The 26,545-nt window shown below is 52.5% G+C and overlaps 1 protein-coding gene across 4 annotated transcripts in view; it reads left to right on the top strand.

The window, feature by feature from the left end:
- Nucleotides 1–26,545, top strand: part of RBFOX3 (RNA binding fox-1 homolog 3) — a 358,296-nt gene that overhangs the window by 71,692 nt on the left and 260,059 nt on the right. For all 4 annotated transcript variants that reach the window (XM_073311011.1, XM_073311003.1, XM_073311008.1 and 1 more), the window contains exon 2: nt 23,455–23,581. The gene's annotated coding sequence lies outside the window, so the exon portion shown is untranslated. The remainder of the gene's footprint in view (nt 1–23,454; nt 23,582–26,545) is intronic.

The following is a 26,545-nucleotide window of genomic DNA, read 5'->3' as shown; positions in this document are numbered from 1 at the left end:
AGCTTCTTAACCCTTTACAGGTAAAGGAGGGATTTTGTGATACGCTTAGCTCTATGTTTATGACACGGACCTACACAGATGCCAGCTGTGCCACTGTATGCCGGGTGAGCTGACCCCATTACACAGAGTGGGGAGCTGAGGCGGCTTGCCGGAGGCAGTGGCAGGAGTAGCCCTGAGAGTGCTGGCTCCCAGTTGTGCATGCCATCCCATTGCCCTCCGTGGGGTGCTAGTGGGGTGGAGGGCTCTGGTTTTGGGGCAGCTCTCCCAGTCCCTGCTCTCACATGCGTATGGCTGAGCTCTGCTGACAAGTGCAGCCCAGCTAGACTCCACTGCTCTGGGGAGTCTCGCGGCCCCTGCCGGAGTGGCACAGTCGGCCATCAGAGAATCCCCTGCCCTGCCCGAGGCTCCGTACTTGGCCCTCTGTAGAGCATCAGCGTCAGTGCTTTGAACCTTCTCTGCTGGCTGCTGTGTCTCGGGCTCAGTCTCGTGGCCCATGTAACACAGTCCTTGCCCCCTGGGCCTGCTGGCTGTCTCAGTTAGGGCGGCTGATTTGCCGAGTGACAGTGTCTCTTCTGCTCCCTGGGAGCATCGTGGTTGCCAAGACGTTTGCTGTGGTCAGGACTGAGTCAGTGCCAAGCTGCCCCCTCCCATCCCACGGCTCTGAGTGGATGGAGCTTCCCTCTTGGGGATCTGGGGCTTCCCGTCGGAATGTTGCCCATGTGGAAGGCTGCCAGGCCCTGCTCGGTATTGTTTTTCAGCTGTGCTTGAGTTGGATGTGTGTTAACCTAGCCAAGGGGCTTATGAGTGCCCAGAACCAGGCACAGCGCAGGCAGTTGCAATCCTGGGCTCCCACACAGCTCTGATGTCCCTCACGCCTGACGCCCAGCCGTGGGCTCCTGCCACACCCAGCTGTGCCAATGCCCCTCAGACCTAACCTGCAGCCTCCTGCTATGACAGTGCTGCGCTGCTACCTCATGGATCTGCTGGTGTCCTTCAGTTTTGTCCTGTGGCACCTTTTGTTAATGCACAGGCTCCTCATGAACCGGGATTGCAAACTGGGGTGGTTTTGTTCCATGAACTGACTTCCCGGAGGACTGGCCACAGTCTCTCAAACTCTCTTACCCATGAATCTCTACATCCCAGCGAGACCAGTTCATCAACTCTGTGTGCTCCCCAGGTCTTTATTCAAGAATCTGTCAGTTAAGAAATCAATCCCCTTTGCTGCTAGCCCAGTCTCCCTCTTCCTTTTAAATGGTGTCACTCTTAAATTTCCTGGCCCCTCTAATAGATTTTTATATAATCACTTCAGTGCACTTTTAAAGAGAGATAGATCACGTTCATTGCTTTTCCCCATGATTAATTTCCCATAATAGTCCTCTAACACCAAGGCGAAGAGAGGAGAGAGAGAGAGGAAAAAACCCCACATTATCCACTTTGTGCTCAGAGTATAAATGAATTAGATTTAATTTTGTTTAATTGTTTCCATAGCTCAGCCCCTGCTAACTTTGCAGGATAATTTATTTTGCAGTCTTGGGGAAAAGAAGGAAGAAAGTCTCTGCAGCCAAGCGGTCTGCCTTGGGTAGTGGTTAATTACAGCTGATAGCCTTATCTCCTTGTAATTATTGGAGTCTCCTTGGCCTTGCTCCTGCTGGCTGCTCCCCCTCCCCATGGTGCAGATCGGGACAGGCAGACCTTGGACAGGCAGCCTGTGGGGAGGGTGGCTGTGTGGGGGAAAGGGATGGGATTGAAGGGTGGAAGGGAGTGTGAGGAGAATTGAGCATTTTGGAAGTGGGAAGTTCTGGCATACTTTTTTACCCAAAAAGGGAGGGAGGGAGGGAGTGTGTGTGTTGAGGGGGGGAGACAACCTTGGAATGACTGTAGAGATTTCTTGTTTCTTTTGCAATAATGGCCTGGCTCAGAGGCAGCAAATGTCCAGGGGCCTCAGACCTGCCCTGCCCCCCTTCTGGGGCCTGTATATTGGACAAAGACCCCCAGACTTACAAGGAAGTTATGACATGGGGAGGGGTGGCTCATGGCTACAGCAAAGGGAACGCTTTCTAGCCTCTGCCCCGCTCTCCCCTGGATGGAGAGAGAGCAGCTGCGTGGGGTATGTGTGTGTGGTGCGCATGAGTCCACCTCCTCATCAGAGCTGCTCTGGATTTCCTTCCCCCTTTTGACTCCATGTCCCACTTCCTGGGATGGATGGAGGGAGACCACAGGCAGCAAACAGGAGCAGCGCCCCTGGGCTGGAGTCAGGCTGGGGTGGGACCCCCTTATTCCTGTGGACCCCTCTGTGCATGCCGGCTCTCCCAGCTTCACTCCCATCAACCGGCCCAGAGTGTCTCTTTGCCGCAGCCGTGTCTGACTGAGAACAGCAGCTCCCAAACTGGATTGGCTCATGTACCATCTTAAAGAGCTGCTGTGAAGTGAATGGCTGGGTGGCCACGCTCGCATCCCACCAATGGGACGTGTGGCACTCTGTGGGCATGGGGTAGGTAGAGGGGGAGGACCAGCCCCAGAGCTCAGCTCAGTATGGCTGTGTTTGCAGCCAGCTCCTCAGGATGTGGATCTTGTGCCTTCTTTCAAAGGGAGCAGCCAGTTCTGCATCCCCATCCCTCCCTGTCCTCTGTGCGGAGGTTTGGTAGTGGGATTAGAGAGCAGAGCAGAGCTCCTTTTCTCTGCCTGTTAGTTGCCGTGGAAATGGCTGTGTATTCCCTGGGGAAGAATCTGGCTTCAGGATTGGAAGTGGAGCAGGCTGATCCCCCTATTTATGTGTGGGGGAGGAACAGAAGCAGGGCTGCTTTCAGCCAGGGTTTGCGGGAAGCTTCAGCAGGTCTCTGTGTGTCTCCTGAAGGGATTGGGGGCTGATCTTGCTCCTTCATGACATATGGGGAAGGCCTGAAAGGTGGTCTGGGGGGACATGCCTTCAGCCTTGCCTGCTCTGTGTGTCTGGGAAAGCTCGGTGAAAGGTAGGGGAGCTGGGAAGGGCTGACTCTCGTGAGAAAAGGAGCCTCACGTGGCTGAGAGGTGGGGGTGTATTCGGACTGTTGAGAATCACGTTGAAAGCACAGTTGAAGAACGCTATTTGAGCAGCAGCCCTTTGCCGCTGAGCTCTTTAGCGCGGGGACTGCTCTCGTAGCCTGTGACCATAGTGCTGAACAGTAAGTGGTTAATGACTTCAGGAATGACATGGAGTCACCAGCTTCGCCTCCTGCAGCCCTAGGGTTTTCTGGGTGGTCTCCTACTCACCAAGGCTCAGGAGACTTGATGGGATCCCAGGCCTGCATGTTCTGCAAATCTGCTCGCTGAGCACCATGGACTGGAGGAATAGATATAATCTCAGAGCTGCTTGAGTGCTGGAGCTCACGGACCAGAGAGCCGGGCTCTGGAGATCAGTCCCAATCCCGGGACTTGGTGCCAGCTGGAGAATGCGCTCTGCCTTCCATGACGCACTGCCCCGGTGTGACGTAACGGCATGTCTGGAGGAGCATGTAGGAGGCTAGTAGGAGTCCTGCATTGATTTCCTCATGCCCAGTGCATGGAGTGAGTGGGCTAGTCCCGCAAGAGTCCTTCCCTTCCAGCATGGCACGCTCAGTGTTAGAGGGAAAGAACCACTAGTCAGGGATCTTGCAGTGTGGCCTCCATCTCTGCCACTCGCCATCTGCATGGCGACCCTTCTCTGTCTCCAGGCCTCCGCATGATCGTCCCTCACACCCCATTCTTCCCAGGGGCCCAGGGCTCAGTCAGCTCCTCTGTTGTTGCTCATCTGTAATAGAAGGTGGACGACAAGCACAGGAGAGAGCAAACCAGGCCCCCGGTATATCCCATCCCTTCCACTGCACGGATCAGGGGTAGGCACTGGGGGTGGGGAGGTGTTGTGGTCCCTGAGCAAGAGCCCTGTGATGGGAGCACAGAGGTACCAGGGGAGTGGAGCTGGGATTGTGCCATGGGCAGAGCAGCAATGTCCCGACTTGCTGGCCACCTTCCCCGGGCCCTGAGCGTTGCCAGCCCCTTAGTGCTGATTTTTAGCCATTCTTCTGCCTTCTTCTGGAATTGGCCTTTGTTCACATAAACCCTGGCTGCCTGAGTGCATCCGCCCCCGCCACCTGAGCCAGAGGGGGAGCACCAAGAGGGGGCACCTGGGGGCAGATGCCACCGGCACATACTTACTCCTCAGCCTGCCCATTAATCACAGGCTGTCGGGGCATTGGGTCCCTGTTTAAAATGCATCGATGGTGCTGAGGTGAGAGTAGGAGCTGGAGGGCGCCTCTGTTAATCTGCTCCTTGGAGACAGGCTACCTTCAGCCTGTTAATCACTTGCAGTAATTACAACCCCCGCTTTACATGTGGAATGTTAATTAATGCATGGGATGCAGGGACCTGCAACCTGGCAGCGGGGCCTCTCAGTGACGTGACGGGGCAGGCCCGCCTTGGAGGGCTGCAGGGATTAGCCCTTCCAGGCTGTGTCTGCTCCGCCCTGGGACAGGCATCAGTCTGAGCAGAGTCCCACCCGGGGATGCAGAGCCCAGCATGCTGCTCCAGTCTCTGCCCAGGCTGCAGGTGCTGTTTGTAGTTCTGTGCTTCCCCCTTTGTTCCCAAAGGGCTGCTGGAGACCCTGCCCTGGGGCTGCAGTTCGATACCCTTTCCTCTGAAATGGCCATCGCTGGCCTGGGGACCAGGCATCTCAAGACTTGAGGGCAGCAGAGGAAACAAAATCCCTGCTTGCTGGCATTCTTTCACTTCTGTGACATTACCAAAGGGGGCTCAGATTCCTTCCCTGGCAGCAGCCTACCCCCAGCCTGCTTGCGGCTGTCTCTGCTGACAGCGTGCTGCCATGCCCGGCTTGCTGCTGGCCTGGGACTGGGTTGTTCAGGAGGCCTTGGAGTGCAGAGGCATCTGAACAAATGTTAGTGACCGCCCTGGGGCAGGGCTATGAGGACATCTGATCCTGGCATGGGTTTGTCAGCATTGTGTACAAGAGGGGCATGGGGGTTATTAGTGAGTTCCTGCAGCATTGGGGGAGGGGTGTCTTGAGATGAGTGGGGTGGGGGTCAGAGGCAGACCTGGGGGGATGTGCACGTTCCCCACAAAGGCAGGAGGAGTCATTAAGCCTCTGGTCAGCCCCGGCAGGGGATTGCTGCTGAGTGATCTGCAGGGGAGTTACCTACTGCCCAGGTGCTGGTGTGAGCTGAAAAAAATAACAAAGAGGGAGGGAAAAACACTGAAAGAGGAGAAGAAAGGGAGTCAGAAGCCACACTGTCTTCAGTGTGAGGTGGCCCAAGACTCCCCAGGATCTGCCTGGGCCCTGGTGAAAGATCTTCCTGTCTCAGTTTTGGGGGTAGACTGCCCCTCTCTTCCCCCTGTCACTTGCCTCTGGGCAAGGACCCTGATCCACTCCCATCTAACCCAGGTTTTCAGGCTGCACAGCTCCCTTCCATGCACTGCCTTGGGATTTTGCATGAATCACCCCATAGCAAATCCAGATTCTGCAGGAACACCCCAACCCCAGTGAGCCAGGGGGACACACCTGCACATCAGAGCTATGACTGTTGTACCGCTTGTACTGCCTGGGCCATCTCAGTGTAGTGGCCTTGGGAGGTTTTCATGCTTTAAATGATACAGTATGATCCTGACAGATACTGCATGTAGCTGCAATATCTGTTACATTTCCCTTCCACAGCCTCTCCTCTTCCCCTCGGCATTGGAGCGCAGCCTCTCCCTCCCAGCCCGGAAGTGCTGTTGGGCACCTTCTGCCTTTGCTATCTCAGCCAAGCCTCCCTCTCCTGTCCCCCCAGCACCCCCCTGCCTGTGCTTGGTGATCACCACTCTGGCGAATAGCCTCAGGCGCTGTGTTTAAGTCACACCTGTCTGTCCTCATTGAAATCCTCCCGACCCAGATCTCCCCTTCCCAAAGCCAGCTGTTTCCTAGCTCTTTCTGACTCCCTCCTAGAGACTAGGGTGTTACCTGGTCATGCCAATCCATCACTGTCTGTCTCTTTCCAATGAGTTTTTAAATAGATTCACTAATGCTTCTATGTTCTCCTCATCCACATTGGTCATAAATCTGGGGCTTGTCCCTTGGGCTCTGGACATTTGCCAGTCTCCAGATGAGCAGGCAATTGAGAAATCAGATCCTTGTGGTGATCTTAAGTCCTTTCCCCCTGTGCTGAAGGAGGTGGAAAGGATAAAAGGGATCTGTATTTGGCAGTGGGGCAGATGTCTCCAAGGAGGGGGAGGGGCAAGATAGAAATACGGGACTAGGAAACTGCTTTTAAATCCAGCAGTAAGGAGGTATAATAATGTGATGCTCTGTGTAGGGATGATAAATGACACTCAGATACTGACCTAGGAGGTCTAATGGTAAGAATATAAGAATGGCCATACTGGGTCAGACCAATGGCCCATCTAGCCCAGTATCCTGTGTCTGACCGTTCCTATGCCAGATACCCTGTTCTGTTCACTCCCTCTGAAGCAATTTCCAGTGATCCCTCCCCTGTTGTCCAGTCTCCGCGTCTGGCAGTTAGAGGTTTAGGGACGCCCAGAGCATGAGGTTGCATCCCTGACCATCTTGGCTAATAGCCATTGATGGACCTGTCCTCCGTGAACTTATCTAGTTCTTTTTTTAACCCTGTTATAGTCTTGGCCTTCATAACATACTCTGGCAAGGAGTTCTACAGGTTGACTGTGCGTTGTCTGAAGAAATACTTCCTTTCGTTTGTTTTAAACCTTCTGCCTCTTAATTTCATTTGGTGACCCCTAGTTCTTGTGTTACCCGTAGTTTGTGTTATGTGCAGGGATAAATAACCCTTCCTTATTCACTTTCTCCATACCGTTCATGATTTTACAGACCTCAATTGTACACCCTCTTAGTCTTCTCTTTTCTAAGGTTTACAGTCCCAGTCTTTTTAATCTGTCCTCATGGAAGCTGTTCCATACCCTTCATCGTGTTTGATGCCCTTCTCTGCATCTTTTCCAATTCTAACATATTTTTTGAGATTGGGTGACTGGAATGGCACTCGGTATTCAAGGCGTGGGCATACAATGGATTTATATAGTGGCAGTATGATATTTTCTGTCTTATCTATCCCTTTCCTAATGTTTCCTAACATTCTGTTTGCTTTTTTGACTGCCGCTGCACATTGAGCAGATGTTTCCAGAGAACTATCCACATTGACTCCAAGATCTTTCTTGAAGTGTAACAGCTAATTTAGACCCCTTAATTTTATATTTGTAGTTGGGATTTTTTATTCTAATATGCATTTTTTTGCATTTGTCAACATTTGAATTTCATCTGCCATTTTATTGCCCACTCACCCAGTTTAGTGAGATCCCTTTGTAACTCTTTGCAGTCAACTTTGGACTTAGCTATTTTGAGTAATTTTGTATTGTCTGCAAATTTTGCCACCTCACTGTTCCCCTACTGTTCCAGATCATTTATGAATATTTTGAACAGCACTGGTCCCAATACAGATCCTTGGGGGACCCTGCTGTTTACCTCTCCCTGTTGTGAAAACTTGACTGTTTATTCCTGCCCTTTGTTTACTATCTTTTAGCCAGCTATTGATCCATAATTGCTTCTTCCTCTTATCCTATGACTGCTTGCTTTGCTTGAAAGTCTTCGAAGGACCATGTTAAAGGCTTTTTGAAAGTCTAAGTACACTGTATCAATGGTTTCAACCTTTTTTCATTTGCATACCCCTAAAATTGTTTGATTGGAGATGCAGACCACTCTGGAAATCTTAGATATAGTCTTCGGACTCCCAGGGGTCTGTGGACAACAGGTTGAAAACCACTGTGCTATATCAATTGGATCACCTTTGTCCACATTCTTGCTGAGATTCTCAAAAATTCTATTAGATTAGTGAGGCATGATTTTCCTTTATGAAAGCTGTCCTGACTCTTCCCCAACAAATCATGTTCATCTATGTGTCCAATAATTTTGTTCCTTACTATAGTTTGTCAATTTGCTGGGACCTGAAGTTAGGCTTATCAGCCTGTAATTGCCAGGATCAGCTCTGGAGCCTTTTTTAAAAATTGGCATGATAATCAGTTATTCTCCACTCATCTGGTACAGAGACTGATTTAATTGATAGGTTGCATACCACAGTTTAGTACTTCTGCAATTTCACATTTGAGTTTCTTCAGAACTCTTGGGTGGACATCACCTGCTCTTGGTGAGTTAAATTAAACAGCAATATCCATTGGTTCCAAAATTTCCTGTGCTGGACATCTCAATTTGGGACCATTTCTCAGATTTCTTACCTAAAAACAATGACTGGGGTGGGAATCTCCCCCATATCCTCTGCAGTGAAGACTGATGTAAAGAATTCATTTAGTTTCTCCACAACAGCCTTGTCTTCTGTTGGGAAGGACAGCTGTATAAATGCTCCCTGATATACGGGGTTGAAGATAATTCGGTAAGAACTCCCTGGCTGAGCCAGGCATGACTTTAAAAGCCAACCTGAGCCTGCCGTGCTGGAAGAGGGGACAGAATATGAATGGGATCGACAGTCGGGCACGTGCTTGCCAGAGCTGACAGTCCCTGGGGTGCGGCCAGGGGTCAAGAGTCCATCCCGAGTCAGAATTATGAATTCTCCTCATTTCCAGCACCTGAATTGACGGGGTTTCTGGAGGGCTGATCAAAGGGAAGCTGTCACTTCCTTCTTTAAAATATTACTTGTGAATGGCAGATGGTGGCGAAAGAGTTTAAGCTCTAATAAGAGGAAGAGGAGTGAGAAGGATGTAATAAATACATCCCTGTATTTCCAAGGTGTCACCTTGAGAGACAGGTTGGGTATTTGTCAGAGGATGGGGAGTGGAGGTCCCTCTCCAGGCAGCATGCTGGCCGTCATCTGAATCTAGAATGAACACAGGGACCTGTTAGCAGGTGATATTTGCTTGGTGCACGTAAACGGGTGCATTCTGAGCGCTAACGTTCCCCAGCACTATACCACCCCCCCCCCCCACTGCAGGGGGAAGCTGGTGGAGCTTGGGCTTTCCTGCCTCTTCTGGCAGGCTAGTGGCAGCATGGGCTGGGGCAGCGCTGTCTGTCTGGTGCTGTCCCTGACTATGTAGGAGAGCTGGGTTTGCTGGTGTGTGAAAGTCAGGAGATCTCCCATGCCCGGTGGCGGTGGGGGGTACTTAGCACAGAAACTCCCAGTGCTGTGGGGTTTTTGCAGCTGTGAGCAATTTCTGCCTTTTCAGCCTTTGTCTAGGCAGTCCAGTCCTGGGTGTGTCCTCCCCTCCCAGGATCCGCCTTAGGGCACTGCTGCTGCTCTGATCCCTGCTCTTTGAGAACGGGGTCTCCTGGGATCCCTGCAAGTTGGCCAGCGGCCGTGCCTGTCTGCCAAAGAACTGGAGCTTTGCCTTGGTGCTCAGCATCAGGAAATGCACCCCCCCAAAGCCGGGGGGACAAAGGCTGGTGGCTGGCTCAGCTGCCCTCTTTCCTTCGCCTCTGACCTCTTTCTCAGACTTGCTCATTTTTACGTCTTCAATCCCTCTGGTACCCCCTCTGCCAGCCCTCATGCCACAGGAGTAGGGCAGTGAGACAGGCATTTTCCATTGGCTCCAGGCTCTGTGCGCCCTGGCCTAGCAGAGCAAACTGTGTTGGGGGAAAGGCTGTGTCTTGGGTTCTGTGGCAGCACCTGGACCCTTTGTGTTAGTCACATTCAGCCTTCGGCGCTGTTGTGTTAAAGTGGGTACTCCACGCAGCCAGAGTTGTAGGGTTGCTGTGCTTCATGGTTCCGCATGTTCCCTCTCATTGCTTTTAGAGGGAGTGAGGAACTAATGAGCCTGGCTAGAACCAAGCATTGTGTGGGCAGGTGCAGACATTTATCCTGCACAGCTCTGTCAGAGTCGCTCCCCTGAGGGTCCAGTCCTGGGCTTACCCCCATCAGGTCTGCTGATGGCTCTCCCTCCTGACCCACGCCCCTCCTGCTATTCCGGTCCTCTCTCTCTTCCCCGCCTCACGCCCTCACCCCGGCTGATGGGCCTCCCCCCAGCTACTCCAGTTCTGGGCTTCTCATGCATGCAGCTCTGCCCATGGCCCTCCCTCTTGAGCTGCAGCCCCCACTTTTGGTGATACTTTTGGCTACCTCTCTCTGAAGGGCTTGTCGTTATTTCTCCTAAGGCCGTCTAGGAGGTGGATCTTGGGAAGGTGTATTGACAAACACTGCTAGGATATATGCAGCCTTCGACAGTAGAAAACGCTGGCATTTCTCCACACAGCTACTTCCTCGTGGCACATTGCCAGCAGGCTCATCAGGAAAAAATATAGGCTGAATATGCGTCTCCCTAATGTGTCATTTGGGTCCTGCTCATGGGTGATTTAAGCCTGCTGTTGCCATCTCTGGTGGCCATTTGATCATTTGATGTGGCAGACAGAGCTCATTATTTCACAGATATGCATGTTACATTATTACGCAAATGTGCATTTCCTTCTCCCCCACTCAGTGAGCCCTCTGCGCTCTTGGGGTGGGGATGGCGCCAAAGCAGCAGATCACACCTCCAGGCCAGCTTTCAATGGGAGTTGCTATGATCCATGCAACTTCTTGCTTTTTCTCCCCTCCCTCACCCACACGCTTTCATTGGCTGGGAATAAATCATCTACAGTCCTTCTGTCCTGTCAGCTGCTTCCCAGAGAGGGGAATAACAGGAGGCATCCCTGTTTTGAGCAGGCTGCTCGTTCCCAGTTCTGACTGGATCCCCCTTCTCCTAACGAGGGAGCTCTATGCTCCCAGTTGTTCTGACACATACCCCAGCATCCTGCCCTTCAGCACCTGTCTAGAGAGAGCACTGGGAAAATGCCCCTGGAAATGTGCTTGGCCGACCCCAACTCAAGCTTCTTGCTGGGGGATTCCGCTTCCAGGGGCAGCATAAGCTGAACCTTTCCTCAGCCCCTTGGCACTCTTTGGAGTTGCATCTGGCTGTCCCAGTGGGAAGTTGGAGTGCCCCGCAGGATGCAGGCAGGCAGCCAGCTTCCGAGAAAGCTGAGCCACCTCCCCTTTCAGTCCTCTTTGTAATCGATACAGGAATTCAGCAGTAATTCCATCAGAGAGACGCCAGGGTCCAACAGCAGGAGCAGCTCCCGGGGTGAGGTGACTGCTCCAGACCCAAAACCTTCGGGCTCCAGCCTTGCTATGTGTCGGCTCATGGTGGGAAACTGAGCTTTGAAATTGTTCCAGGCACCACAGCTGTGCCAGTTGGCACAGATGGACTGGGCATCGCTTTCTGAACGAAGCGTTTGTAATTCAGTAGTCTTGAGACTGAGGAACAGTTAGTCTGGTCCACTTTGCACTGAGGTCAAGGCATTTAAAGGAAACAGAGATGTTAGACAACTGATACACCCTTCAGCCCATGTCAGCTGCTAATGTCATTGTAAACAGATGCTTTTATTACAGTTCCATGGTGTTCCATCTTATTTCTTTCAGGGTTGTATAACATTAATTAAAATGTTTTTTTTCTTTGTTTACATAGCACGCATAAAACCTCACATGGATTTAAGGGCCACAGCTTTGTTTATGTCAGTGACATTTATATTAAGTGTTTATGTCCAAAAAAAATCCCATAAAGAATAAAGGTCCCATCCCCCACAACTCTTAGTGTTTGTATTGTGATGGTTGTGCTAGAATCAGGGCCCCAGCGGATGGACACTCATAGAATCATAGAATATCAGGGTTGGAAGGGACCTCAGGAGGTCATCTAGTCCAACCCCCTGCTCAAAGCAGGCACAATCCCCAATCTGTATAGACACGACAGAGCTTTCACTCCAAACCCTTCCTGTGCCCTGCAAACTGATAGAGGCTGCTTCTGTGTCCAGAAATAGCTGGATGCAGCATAATCCACTTCCTGAGATTCATCAGACCCCAAATGCCAGCGCTTCCTCCGATGTGAGTTGCTAGCAATAACTTGAAAAGGCAAGTTCATTTGGTGCTTTTGGATGAAGCCTTTAATGCTGTGTCAGGAGGTGAGTGGGTGGCCAGTGAAACGAATCAGTAGTTTCTAAAGAGAATAGTATGATGTGGAAATATATTAGAGTGAACCCCTGGGAGCTGGGCAAGTTTGTGAGCTTGTCTCTGGAAGCTGAGTTTCTTCTAAGTCTTTCTCTGCCTTGCTTACTGCCTGGGATTCTGCTCGGTTAATTCATTCTTATCGGGAGCTTGGGAAAGGGGGGAGTGAAAGAAGAAGGAAAAAAGAAGGAGGGGGAAGTATGATTTTTTTCAAATAGATTTCAGCTGCTGGATGCTTTTAAAGTTCTCTTTTTCTTACAACGGGTCAAGTGGGAAGCAGCCTGGCCTGGGGCTCTTTGAGTGCACCATTCTCCTTTGTCAGCATGTTTGCTGGGTTTGTTTTATTAGCTAGAATATGAAGACCTGGAACCTCAGATCTTGTGTGTGACTGGTGAGAGAAATAAGCAGAGCTGCCTTATCACGCTCATTTAACTGGTTAATACATCTTCAGAGCAAATAATGCAGTCCCTGGGTGAATTGCTTAACCAACCTCATTACTATTGTGCTTTTAGCAGCTTGGAGGAAGAGAATACCTTTCAGGTTTGACCCAGTTTTAGTTTTTGTTGTCATGACCATGGAAAATCGACCATCGGAGGCCCTCGGCAGTGAGCCTGAGCAGGAGGAGTTTTACAGCGAGTATGCTGTGGGAATACTCGATGCACTTGTGTAGAAAAATAGACTGTGACCATCGTCTTGGCCTCCATGGTCTCCTGTGAGCAGAGCTTCACCGCTGCCTCCCTCCGCGAAGGGCCCTGCTTCCCAGGGCGTGTTCTCATTGTGCTGTCCTGAGGCGTAGTGCTCTCCATGACACTTCTGCAGGAAATGGGCTTCCTGTTTCTGCAGCTCCTCTTCCTGCCTTCCGAGGTGGCGTCACTTCCTTTCTCGGGGAAGGGCACTCCAGGGTGGCTCCTGCCAGAACTGGCTGTGGAGGAAAATCTGCTGCACCCTCCCGTTCTCCTCTTTGAGATCTGATGGTTGCCCGAACATCTCTCCTAGCATTTGTTCCCACCCCCCAGGTGTGTGTGTCTGCCCTTCTTCTTCACCTGTGCTTGCATCACAGGCTCCTGCCATGTGATGGCAGCTACAGAGAGGACTCCTGCCTTCTACTTGGCCGCAGTGTTCCTCTTGGGGGGACGCCAGTCAGGCTGAATCCCTGGTGACTCCTTTACCTTTGCTCTGTCTGCAGTGGCAGCTGGGCATTTGCCATCTGCCAGGGTATGATGTGGCACCCTCCGTCTCCTTGGGGACAGGGAGGGGAATGAGGCATGGAGGTGGCAGGTGGTTCTGTGCTCTCTGATTTGATCCCTATCTCTGGCTCCATGTTCCTGTCTGAACATGGTGGTCCCCAGAGAAGTGTGTCTGGATGCTGCAGTGCTGACAGGCAGCTCTGGGCGGTCACGGAGGGTGGGCCAGGGTTAAAGGAGTCATGCTGCGAATCCCCAGCACGAGAGAGCATATGCAGTAGTGCTGGGCTCCAGTTCCCTCCTGCTCGGCTTCCAGCCCCACATTGCATTGCAGCCCCAACCCCACCTGGTGTTACGAGGGCCTGGCTTGGGCCTGAGCATTTCACCTCGGGAGCTCTGACTAGTGTTGGCAGGACTGTGGGCTTCAGGTAGAACTGGGCCGCAGACCAAGCTCTGGGCCCAAACACACTCAGACTCCCAACTGCCTAGCTCCCTGTGGGGGGGACACCCCCAATCTCTGGTCCTGGCTAGCAGCTTCGTGGCTCAGGCCCTTGTCCAGTCAGCGTGCCCTGCAGTGGGGTGACCCTTCACTCGTTGGGGTGTGAGTCCTCAGGCTGTTTTAAGAGAGACCTCACCAGACTAACAGCTGCCACAGAACTGATGGGCAGAGCCATCCAGGGGAGACCAGAGCCCGCTAGCATTAGCACTAGGATTTCAGGCCAGACACAAATGGGAGGGTACATCCCCAGAGAAGAGATAAAGGGTCTTTGCTCTGATACCTTGCTGAGTCCCTCGGGTGAGTGGGGTGAGGAAGCCCTGTCTGGATTTAATTTCTCCCAGGTGTGTGCTGTGGCATCGCTGCCCCCCGAGGTGGTGTTGTGTAGCTGGGTCTGAGACACCAGGACTCTGAGGGGCAATTGTAACACTGCTATCTAAGATAAATGGAGTAAAGCAATCTCGCTGCACTGGAGAGCCCAGCCACCTCTCAGTTCAGGAGCATTCCTCCCGAGGGCTGCTTGGGTGGCAATGGGCTACTGGAGATGGGGGTGAGCGGGTCTTGTTCCTGGGGTTTCTGTGTTACGCCCGTGCTTTGGGCATCCCTTGGAATGGGCTTATGGCAGGTGCTGTAGTCACGGCCCATAGTGTGGTATTGGAGTGTTTCCCCAAAGGTCAGCGAGGCGTGGGTCCGAGATGCAACCTCTAGAGCCCAGAAGCAGTTCTGGGGCCCCAGCGGGTGATGTGAAGGGGGCAAGGAGCAGTCCCACTATGGTGGAGAGGGGGTTGCTGGGATGAGCCTCCTCTAAGCAGGATCTGTAGCAGGGTTCCCATATGCTGTGCAGGAGCCTAGACTGTTGTGGAGGAGTGCAGACAATGATCTCCAGGAGCAGGGCTGCGGATGATACGGTGGTTGGGGGTAGCTGCGTGAGCCAGGAGAGTGGGGAGCTGTTTGGCCCCCATTAGGCCCATTTCACCCTTTGCACTGGGACAAGGGTGGTCCTGCAGCACCGGCACAGATGGGAGCTTGCTCTGGACTGGCAGTGGCCACTTGGTGTGCTCTGCCCACTTGTCCGGTTTTACTTTTGTAGCTGAGACTGAACCACCATGACTTAAAAACACCCATGCTTCCTCTCAGTGAAGCCCCGTGGCAGTGGTGTCGTGCATTGATAGCTGAGCTCCAGCCCTTTAGACGTGAGTGAGGGCAGGGAGTGGGAACTGATGGCCACCTATAGTGTCTCTGCAATCCCAGAACTGCAGCACTGCTGGTGAAGGATAAGGCAGCCAGCCTGCCAGGCGGCCGTGGGCTTCAGTTAGAAGAGAGGCTGGTGCTTGGATGTCCTTGTTGGATTACCAGCTGCACCTGCCATGGTGGAGAGGGGACATTGTGATGGGCAGCTTAAGGCTGAAATAAATATGTAATAGTTCTGCCAAGTTCACAATTAAATACAAAGTTATCCTCACTCCCCTCAAGTAAAAGTTCTAACTCTTTAGCATTCTTCGGTGGCACCTGATAGTCGTGGTTATTGTCGCATGTGACGTAAAGTGAGACTCAGGAAAGCATCTTCTCTTGAACATCAAAATCCCATTACCAAATGCCATGTTCGGTCGCACAGATACCAGGCTCAGAACAGATAAGTGGGAAATAGCTTCTGATCTCAGAGCAGGCGACCATATCTTGGGCTGCACACACTTAGAGTGCTACCTTCTGCTGAAAGGCCCCCTCCCTCCACTCTTTACTGCTGATGGCATTTGCCTTCACAGTCTGTTCACAACTGTCCCCTCCAGTGCCTGCCTAGCTCTAAAAAAGCTTTTCAATAGTACCATTGTGACGGTGAAATCCAAGCCACAGATTCCCATCCTCTGTCATCACCACCTCTTGTGAACCTTATCCCTACTCCTACGGCATGAGTGTGTGTGTATCTGTGTGTGTCGCAAAGATATCTCAAGTCAAACAAGCAAATAAAAAGGTAGCATTGGGCTGGGTTGGCAAAATATTATGAGCTGGGTGAAACCTCCTTATGGGTTGGCTTAAAACCCAGTTGAGGTTGATAGGTGTGAACTCACCTTTCAGTTAACATAACTGTAAGTATAAGCCCCTCCTAAGACAAAAGGTGAGCAGCCCAGGAGCTTTTGTGCTGCATATTGTTTTGGGCATGTGTGTGGGGAGTGTGAGTAAACGCACAGATACTGAGGTCACAGATGACAAGAACAGAAGGAAATAGAGGAATAGAGGCAAGAAAGGCCAAGCAGGAGCCTGTGAGCCGTGCAAACCTGGAAGAAGCTAGAGAAAGAACTTTGGGGGCAGGTGTAGACCAAAGAGGCTTGGGGCTGTAAGCTAAGAAACTGCTCTTTTTGTTCTTGGTTTCCTCTGAAATCAACTGTCTAATCACACAAACCCAACCCCCCTTGCCCCACCCTTGTCCCGCCCCTTCCACTAGGTCCCTGCTCTGCCCCTTGCCCGAGGCCCCGTCCCACTCACTCCATCTCCCCTCCCTCTGTCACTTGCTCTCTCCCATCCTCACTTTCACTGGGCTAGGGCAGGGGGTTGGGGTGCAGGGTGAAAGCTCTGTAGGGGAGTTTGGGTGCTGGAGGGGGCTCAGGGCTGGGGCAGGCGGTTGGAGTCTGGAATGCAGGCTCTGGGAGGGAGTTTGGGTGCAGGAGGAGGCTCAGGGCTGAGGGTTGGGGTGCAGGCTCTGGGAGGGGGCTCAGGGCTGGGGGTTTGGGGTGCGGGAGGCAGTGAGGGGTGCAGGCTCCGGCCAGGTGGAAACCAGGAGGGTTTGGCAACCCTAGTTCAGAAACCAGCGAAACCGGGAGGGTTGGCAACCCTAATTCAGAGATGCAGCACTTCATACATTCTTTGCAAATAAACAAAACTGCATCTGTCTACTTCCAACTGGAACATTCCCAGAGCACCAAACTTTGACTCACTGCTCGGGACAAAAGGGCGAGATATTTTCCTGGGAATGTTCCCTTTTTCTGTCCCTGGTGGGGCATGGTCTGTGTTAGAGAGAGACAGGCACAGCCGGACCAAACCCAGGCCATGCAGCACCTCCCAAATTCCCCTTTCTTACCTGCATCTGCTGGGTCAGTTTTGGGATTGCCAGTGCTGCAAGTGGCTTCCCTTATCTCTGTCCCTTCCTTGGGGTTCTGCTGGCTTTGGTTTGTAGAACTAATCACAATGTTTTATTGTGCAGTAAAAGTTTGTAGAGGGAGCTGCACCACCAGGCTTGGCAATGGGCTTCCAGCCCCACTGTGTTTGCACACTGTAGGCAGAGGCTTTCTGGTGGGTCTGAACACATTTCTGCATAGGGGAAGATTTGCTTCTTTTTAATGAGATGCTCTCCTGTTGGAAATAATAGACTCCCACTGCTCACAGGCTGGTGGTGCAGATCATCCCAGCCCCAATTCTCCACCCTCACTGCCCACACACAGGCTTGCATTAGAGCATGGAAGATACTGAAAAAATAATCCTATTGTATTTCATCCCGTTTTAAGGTTTGCAGCTTTATTGCACAGTAGGAGTGAAGCAGCAGTGCCTGGAACTTGGCCCTGCGTTAAACATGACCGGCATTAACAATGGTGTTTGTAGGTCTGTTCAGCACCACGAGTCTTTGGATAACTAATGAGAACCAATGTCTGGAACCTGAAGCTAGAAGCCAGATTAGAAATAAGGGCTACATTTTTAACAGGGAGGGTAATTAACTATTGGAACATTTTACCTAGGGATGTGTTGGGGTCTCTAGCTCTTGAAGATGAGGTGTTTCTAAGGCCTGGTCCACACGAGGAAATTAGGTTGGTATAACTTTGTTGCTCAGGGGTGTGAAATATCCACTCCCTTGAATGACACAGTTAAACCGACCTAACCCCCAGTGTGGACAGTGTTCGGTCGTTGGGAGAATTCTTCTGTCAGCCTAGTTTCTGCCTCTTGGGGAGATGGAGGAGCTCCGCTGATGGGAGAAGCCCTCCTGTCAGCATAGGTAGGGTGGTCTCCGAAGTGCTGCAGCTACACCACTATCATGTTTAAAATGTAGATGAGCCCTCAGACAGTGCCTTGAGCTCGGTCCATTGCAGCGTCCCACTATGGGCCATCGGGGAGGTGAGCTGTTGGTAGCGAGTCTCGGAGCTCTGATTAAAAACCCTGCACACCTTGTAGAGCAGTGGTCCCCAAACTGTGGAGTGTGTCATCCTAGGGCGCAGAGGAATGCGGGGCGGGGGGCACAGCAGGGCCCGGGCCAGCCCCCATAGGAGGCTGGGACAGAGCGCCATCCAGCCCCACTCTGTCCCCAGCTCCTCTCTGGGCCCGCTCCCCGTCGTGGCTTCCTGATCCCAGCCCAGGGTGTGTGTGCAGACACATTCCATTACTGGTAAGGGGGGTGGGAGAGGAAAAGTTTGGGCCGCACTGCTGTAGTCACCCCATATTTACCAGAGTTCTTTAACAGGCTCAGATGTTGTCCTTTGGTCCTTTACCTCCAACTGACAAGCGGCTGCGCTGGCTTTTTCAAATAGGGGTTAGGCGCCCATGCGCGTTCAGCTGAAATGGTCTCTGGGTGCCTTTCCCTGTGTCTGGAAGGCTGGGAAGTTCTGGGGAAGGCCCTCTTTATTTGCAATAGGACTTTGTTCAGCACGGGGTCCTCCCCCTTATTTATCAGCTGGCAGAATGTCTGGGAGAGCGGTTCTGTGCCGGCTCTCCCTAACCCTGCAGTTGCTGGTATGTGATGTGCATGGAACCTTCTTACCCTGGCGCTGTCAGTGAGCTCAGAGCCCAGCATATGGGTTTGTGGTTTTCTTGGTGATTAACAGCAGCTGTGTGAGATATTGACAAGAAAAGCTTGATGTGTGATCAAAAACCCCTCTAAAAATCTCAAACAATTGAATCCCCATTTAACCCTGAACTTGGAGCTAGTTTCTTGTAACTTAAAATTAATCAGAGGGAGAGGGAAGAGGAGCCACAAACAGATTAATTTAAGGGAGAACAGCAAATGGGCTTCTCTGCAGAGTGGTTTAGAAAACTGGGCCATGACAAATTGACTTCAAAGGTGGATCTGATGGAGGGGGCTGGATGAGAGGCATGGAGTGTGGGGGCGGAGGGAGGAGTGAGCTTTGGTGAAGCTGGAAGCTCTCACCAAGCTGCCACCTCGCTGTGCATGTTAATCAGGAGTAGGCAGACTAAGGAGGGGGTGTAGTTAGGTGAAGGGGAATTCCAGTGAGTTTGGGCAGGTCACAGCTTTTTGTTAGAACAAAGTTACTTCCCAGGTTTGTTCTTTCTCTGGGTTGTGTGTCATGTGTTCTGCAGTGGGATGGAAACATTAACACTTTCTGCAGTGGAGCTTGGCTTTGTACCTTGCAGTGCCGGAGAACTTCTTGAGGTTCTTCATTCCCGGGAGGGCAGCAGCCTACTCTGCCCAGTGTCCTTGTGCTGGGTGGTGAGTTTTGATTGGATGCTGTGGCAGGAATCTAGGTTCCCTGGTGCTAAATCCAGGAGTGGGGATTCCAGGGTCTGTGTTTGTATCTTTCAGTCCAACACCTCCCTCCCCTTCTCTCCCCTCCCCTCCCCCCGCCCCCATGTGTTATGTCATGGTCAGAACTCATGTGGGTTATTCAGTCTGTGATAGCACATTTAGGAGAGGACTGGTGCTGTTTAGTGCATTTGCCCCAAGTCCAGGGAAAAGAGGCTGCCTGGGTTCAGTGACAGTGGTGGATTCTGATGCTGCCAGGCAGGGATGGGTGACTGAGTTCAGCGTGTGATGAGCAGAAGATGGTTCTTAATTAGTGAGGGCTTGGAAAGGGCTATGAAGGGGAGCAGGGTTGGGAGTTCCTGCTGTAACCTTTCACCCTGGCTAATTAGTTATTGTAAAGCAGAGAATGGCTTCAGGATCAGGATAGATCCGTTCCCTCCACTGACAGGCTTAGCATCACCCTTCCGCCCAACAGGGCTTCCCTGCGGCCTCCCTCCTGTCTACAGGGCCCCGTGGGCACAGCTTCCTCCAGGAGCAATTTCCTGTTCATGTGAAGAGACTCTGTGACTGAATTGTGCGGCGGGATCGCAGGGCAGGGGACGTTCTGGGATTTGAACACTGAGAAGAAATACATGAATTTGCTGCTTTGTTCTCGTTCTTGGAAAGCACCTAAAAGTTTCCAAGTTTGCTGGCTTCTTCATTACAGCACATATTAAACCACTGTAGGGCTGGAGCAAGCTATGGGGAGAGAAAGAGCAGCCTGGCAGGTTGGTGGATAACCAATGCATGTAGCAGGGGGAGGGCTGGCTGCCATAGGCAGTGTTAACTAATGGTCAGAACAGGGAACAGAGAACCAGGACTCCTGGGTTCCATTCCAACCTCTGCTGGTGACTTTATAACCTCGGCCCAGTCACTTCCCCTCTCCATAGGCTCCTGTCTTTCAGTGGGAGGCCAGCTGTGTGTAAACTGCTTTAACCCCTCTGAAGAAGGATCCTCTTGTAGCAGGTACTGCCCATTGTTCCCTTCCCTGGCTGGTGAGGAGTGCAGGCCAGACAAGACAATGCTCTGTCTGGGAATGGGCAGATGGATTTTACTTGCTGATGACTTTGTAAACAGCTGTTCCTGGAGTGGCTGATGGGAATCTGCCTGTGACTGTCATGGCAGCTGATGAGCCATGCTGCGGGGGTAACAAGATGGGTGTCCGCCTTACCTTTGCTATTGCAGGCTCCTTGCTGCAGTCCTTGGGGGTGGGAATTCTAGAACTGCCCCCAGGTTGGTGGTTGCTGGAGGAGTGGGGCCTCGGGTGGTTGAGCTGTCTGGCCATCTTCTGCTGGAGTCACCATCTGAGCAGGCTCTTTCCAGTGGCCCTCCTGTTGGGCCTGGCCTGGTGTCTGGCCGAGTGCCAGCATCTCTGTCCAGGCTCCCCTCCGCTCCTGATGGTGTATCCCTGTTCTCGTTTTGCCTGTGCCTCCGGCTCTTCCTTCCAGGCTCCCTACAGGTCCAGGGCCCTCTCTCCTTGGCTCCTGGGGGCTGGGGAAGAGCCCCGGGGTACCAGCACCCTGTCTGCGTTCTTTCTTTGGATTTCTGGGTGTGTGTGGTGTGGAACGGGTCTGGGGGGGCCCATTGCTGCATGTGAGAGTGCATGGGGCAGGCAGCCTGGGGCGGTCCACCAGCAGCTTCTCACCACCCCCATGCAGCCAAGTAAGTGCCGTTTCCCAAGCCAGACCCCATCCTAGCTGGGGCGAGGAGGGCACAGAGCCTGGCAGTTGGGGATGGAGAGAAACATGAAGAGCAAAGCTGCCCCCACTTGGAGAGCGAGTTTGTTCCCTTCTGCTGCCCAGCACTTCCGTGTCCCACTGCCTCCTGCTGGGAGCTGGGCCGGCGCCGGTGCTGGGGGCTGCATTGCTTCGCTCCGGCCATATGGAACCTCCGCGGCCTGAGGTTACTTCAATTACCGAGCCCCTCCGGTTCCCAGTCAGAGGTTTAATTATTTAGCCAGGGAACACGATTGTGCATAGCAGGCCACACGCTGCCCTTCAAGACTGCGCCAGTCTCCCAGGAGGGGCTTCAGCCCAGGCCAATAGCTCAGCTGCTGCAGGAGGAAGAAGGGAAGAATCCCACCAGCCCCCCGCATGGTACAGCTGCTGGTTAGGGATTGGGTGCAGCACAGGCTTGCAGGCAGCAGCCCTACTGTTCCTACTCCTGTTATGGACCATGAGGGGTGAATCCCACAGAACTGGTCCCTGCCTGTTCCTGGGGGTGTGGGTTCTACTCTGGCAGCTGTGTCAGGGTCTTCTGGGGAAGGAGGGGTGGGCATGACCACTGAGGGAGGGATGCTGCCTTCTGTGCCATAGTCAGTGGGATCTGCCTTCTCCTGGGCCTGCTGAACAGCTGGTACTGTGTATGATGAACAATTTCCACCCAAGGCAACACCTGCTCCCATTATCCTGCCCTTCGCCCTTGCAACACTGGGGGCAGGAGAGCGAGCTGTGCAGCTCTGGGGAAGAAGGGAGCTGCTCTCCCAGCATCTCCTCCGAGATGGCAGAGGCGGTACTGTGCGTGGTGTGTGGATTCCACCTGCCCTGCTTTGCGTCTGCCCCCTGGCTAGAGTCCGAAGGGCTGCTTGGGCTACGAAATGGCTGTTCCCCTCTCTCTTCCCTTCCGCCAGTGCCACGGCAGGCAGTGCAAGATGGGGGCTGTCACGCTGCTGCACCAGATGGAGCGTGGCAGCCCCCATAGGAGCACTGATGGGGTCATTTCCTGGCTCCCTGATGAGATGGGTGCTCGGGGAGCTGTCCATTTCACAGCTTCTGCAGCCTAGGCTCTTTGCAGCACGGCCTCCCAGCAGGTGTTTCCACGGGTGAGCTCAGCTGGCGTTGCTGCAGAGCCCGTCCCAGGTGTGCCAGGCTCCCTTTCAGCTTTTCTTTTATTTGAAAGCTGGAGGGTTATTTGTGAGCTGCGCTACTGCGGGCATTTTTTTCTCCTTTCCTTGCTTTTTAATGAGCCAACCTTGGAGGACCTTGAGAGAGGCTCCTGCGGCTTTTCTGTGACTTATCTTCTGGCCTCTGCCCCCTATTCTGCCAAGGGGATAAATCTCTGCTTTCAGCTTGAAGCTGGAGCATTGAGCCTGTCCCACCGAGCGATGCGGTCTCCATAATTCACAGGTGGGGGGTGGGGGAACTGCATGGCTGAGGTCATGGGGTGAATGTATTCCATTCAGTGCTGTGATTGATGGTCTTCCTAGTGAGGAGTAAGGGAAAAAGTCCCATTATAATACGGGACAAGCTGTTAAATTATTTTCCATTCCATTGGGTCCCGAAAAACAAAACAAACTTGTCGCGATCAATGTGGGATGAAGCTGCAGCTTTCAAAGAAAGGAGGAGAAATGGGCAGGCAGAAGGATTTAAAGATGCTATGCCTTTCTCTGGTGTCCACAGCACAGCCAAGAATCCCCCAAACACTGCTCTGTGGGACACCCTCCACACATCCAGCCCAAGAGTGCCATCCATACCCTACAAAGGGAGGAATTGCCTTGGTACTTGCACTCCTGGGGCTGGCTGAGCTAGGGAGCAGGGCACTGCTTCTCCCTTTCAGACCTGGAGGCTGAGCCAGAGATGTTAACACAGGGAATGTTAAGCCCCCAGACTTATGCAGGCTTGTGCTTGGAATGAAGCGTCTGCTGTTAACCTGCTTTGTGCCCAGGGACAGCAGGGTAGGGGCGAAATGTGCTTCTCCAGGGCGGCCTATGTAGCAGGGTTGTATAGGGCATCATGTGTCTCTCTCCTTTCACTGATGTGACCACACGTGCCAGAGGTCCCCGACTCTTCCCATTCACAGTGGGAGCTTGGGTTCCTGGATTCTTAATGCTGTGTTGTAGCCAGGGGTGAGTGGCCAGGAGCAGCAAGTGGCCAGGGCTGCGGCAGAAGGCACCTGTGGTTTACATTTGGATCTTCTGAGATACAAGCTCAAAGATGATGCAGGGCTTTGCTTGGGACCATCCTGTAGGGCAAGAAAAGCGGATGGTAGGCCCACAATCTCAGGCGGTGGAAGTGTCCCTGGGTAGATGGGGCTGTTGCATTTCTGCTCACAGGCCAATGCAAGTGGGATTCAGAGCGGTTTGCCACCCATGAGGCACTCATATTCTAATAATAATAAAAGAGACTTAATTAAGTCTGTTGCCACATGGAAACTGTGCCATTTAGAAACAACTGAGCTTTTCTGCCGTCTGCATCCTCCTCCCTCCTTTATTACTGATGAGGACACTGGGATGGGAACAGGATCTGGAGTTTCCCTCTCTCTTTCTTTCAGGTTCAGAAGTTGCCACGGAGACCCTGACGGCTCTTGCCTCCGATTCTGAGGGCCAGCAAAGTTCGTGAATTAACGGCACCAGGCCCAGACCCACAGTGCCCTCAGTGAGAGGTGCCCCTCCTTGGAGGTGAGACTCTTCTGCGGAGCAGAATGGAGGTGGGGGAAACTGGGTGTTGTACAGCTGGGACATGAGATTTTACCTTCTAGGTGCTGTGGGGAGCAGGAGTGTGCGTGCTGCACTCCCCTGGGAAATCTTACACAGGTATTCCAGTAAAGGGGGGCTTCACATCCACGTTTATGCAGGTGCCCTGGTTCCAGCCCCTTGTGAAGGGAGCTGGACAGTGGGAACCTTCAGGGGAAAGACTGCAGGAAGGATCTGGCCCCATGAGACAGTGGTCAGGTCCTGGTGGGAGGATGAGACATGAGGGCACATCCAGGGGGCATTTATCCTGCTGGCTGCTGTCTCCCCAGCTGGTTGTAGATAGTTCTCAGCCTGGGGAGAAGCTTTGTTCCAAGTACAGACCTGGAAAATCTTACTGAGAAAGAGGAGGAATTACCAAGGTGCGTGCATGCACCCATGCGCAAACACCCCTGCACCGTCACGCACAAATGTGCATGTGCCATTACCTACATAATGCAAAACTAACGTTCTATGTCCACAGCCCCTCTGTGAGATCCACTGTCAAATACTGTCTCTGTTCCCTGTGGCATAGCTCCCCCCGCCCCCTTCCCCTGTGTGTCTGTGGAAGTACGTATATGGCCCCTTCTCACTGTGGTATCCCCCCTCCCCTTATTTCATCTCCCCTCTCCCGTTCGTTGCTCAGTTACACCAGTTTAACAAGATGGATTTACATTCACACCTTCGGTTACACTACTGCTACCTTCTCCCCTAGGCCAGCCCTCAGGATCTTTCCTTTCCAGACTTAAGCATAGCAGTGAAGTGCGCTGTGTCCTGGGAGGATTGTGGTGTGGCCAGGCAGAGCTGGGCTTCTGACCTACTGGTTGGGGTGGAGCAGGATCACAGATGGAGCAAGGCCGGGTAGAACGGTCTCTGGAAGTTGTGACTTTGAGAGCACTGACCTCAGCTGGTGGCGGATGGAAAAGATGCCTAATGCCAGCAAAAGGGGTTTTCTGTCCATTTTCATTACCTTTAGTGCAGCAGAATTGGTTGCCCCTCCCCTCTGCCCCCAGTTGCAAAGACCTGTTTCACAGTCCACCCCGAGTACTGATGCTGGGCCTGTGTCACGTCTTGGGTGGGTTTTCCAGAAATGTCTGAATTGTTTGCTTGGGGCGACCTATTGCACATGCAGAAGGACCCTTTTGCTCCACTGTGCCTGTTTGTCCAGGCAAACCACACATCCGGGTTTGGAAATGTGGCCTTTCCTTACAGGATCTGATCTGGAGAGCTGGCTGTAAGGGCCTCTTAGATGCTGAAGTGGCTATGTCTTTAGTGGCCCCTCCCCCCCCCAAAGTGTCTTTACTTGGAGATCGTGATCTCACTGTGAAATCCTAGCAGAGACCAGGTAATTTTTACATTGACATAGCTAGTCGCAGCCACCCCAGGTTAAAAAAAAAAAAAAAAATCTAGTGTAGACATCTCCTCAGAAGGGCCAAAGCCAGACCCAGTGGCTCTGTTCCATCACAGCCGTGTAACCTTTTGGCAGCAGGAGTTCGTGGTCCCTTTTGTTTTTGGGAGGTGGGAACAGCCTGGCCCTCCCCAGCTAGCCTGCTGCTGTGTATCCGAGGAGCACGAGGCTCGGCAGGCTGGCTTTTGTGCATCTCTCTGCCTTGCAGTGGCTGCTTTTTGCACGTTAATTTCTCCGTTCTTTTGTCAATCTTAAGTGCATGCTGTGAAATCGTAAAATAAGGAACGAGATTTTAAGAATCTTCATCCCTGTGCTGGGGGCAGAGGTCACCGTGAGAGACAGATTAAAGAGAAGCCTTGCCTCTGTGAAGAGGCTGCCCAGGCATATTTCCCTAGCTGCATTAATCAGTCTGAAGGGAGCAAAGGACGCTGAGCTCTGTATATCACCTTGAAGCTTTTTAGTCTCTTACCAAACTTTGGGTGGATGATGTTGCTCATGCAAGTGAGGTTCTGATCACGCTGGCTACAGGCAGGCGTCGTGTGGGCAGGCATTGTTATGCAAGCTTCCCACACACAACTCTGGCGGTGCACCTCGGTCCAGAACAGCAGCACTCGGCTATTCCTGCCCTAACCCCCACTCTTACTCTGCCAGTACACTGCAGTCCTCTCGTAGCCCCGCTAGCTATTGTGGTCCAAGGGCACCCCACACACAGCTCTGCTGATGCACCTCAGTCCTAGCTTGTATCCTGCATCCCTGTTCTTGCAGTCGTGAGTGTTTCCTGAGCAGAGGCTGCCAGTCATTCTGAATTGTACCAAAGCTTAGAGGTGTCTCAGTCACTGGGCAAAGGGAGTAGGCTCAGATCACCAGACTTGCATCCCATGGAGGTGGAAGCTTAGAGCAGGGGATGCTCAGACTTTTTCACCCAGGGAGCACATCTTAGGGCTGGTCTGCACACAACCTGGCACCACATAATAAATGGATTTTAGCTCGCACAACATGGTGTTTCCGTGCCAGACTCTTGCGGTTGGTCTTGGCCCAATATAAATCTCTTATGTTGACTTAACTTGTGTCGTTTTTTACCCACTTAAGCAACACTGAAATAGGTCACTTCTATTCCAGAGCAAGTTAGTGGCTGAGCTATTTTGGTTCCATCTGGTGTGTAGGGCAGCCTTTGATTGAGTGTCTTGTGGGCACCTCCCCTTCCATGGGCCATCCAATGGACCCCCCTCTCCTCCAGTTTACAGTCACATCATAACCCGGGGGAAGTGTTTGATGTACAGGTAGCGTCTCTTACTATGATTCAGGCTAGGTATTCACTGCAGCAATAGGTGCGTATTTGACATCCAGTGAGCTCTCCCCTAGTGGAGGCGAGGTTACCTCCAAGTAGGCAAGGTTAACACCCCAGGTGGGGAGTATAGGGTTGATCTCAACTACACTGAGGTAAAATCAACCTGTGTCTGGGCTTCTCTGGTTTTTCCCATTGAGTCAAAATGTCCCTGTTCTTG

The sequence above is a fragment of the Lepidochelys kempii genome, chromosome 14 (assembly GCF_965140265.1).
Source record: "Lepidochelys kempii isolate rLepKem1 chromosome 14, rLepKem1.hap2, whole genome shotgun sequence".
NCBI lineage: Eukaryota > Metazoa > Chordata > Testudines > Cheloniidae > Lepidochelys > Lepidochelys kempii.
This window is presented reverse-complemented; position numbering and strand designations above follow the sequence as displayed.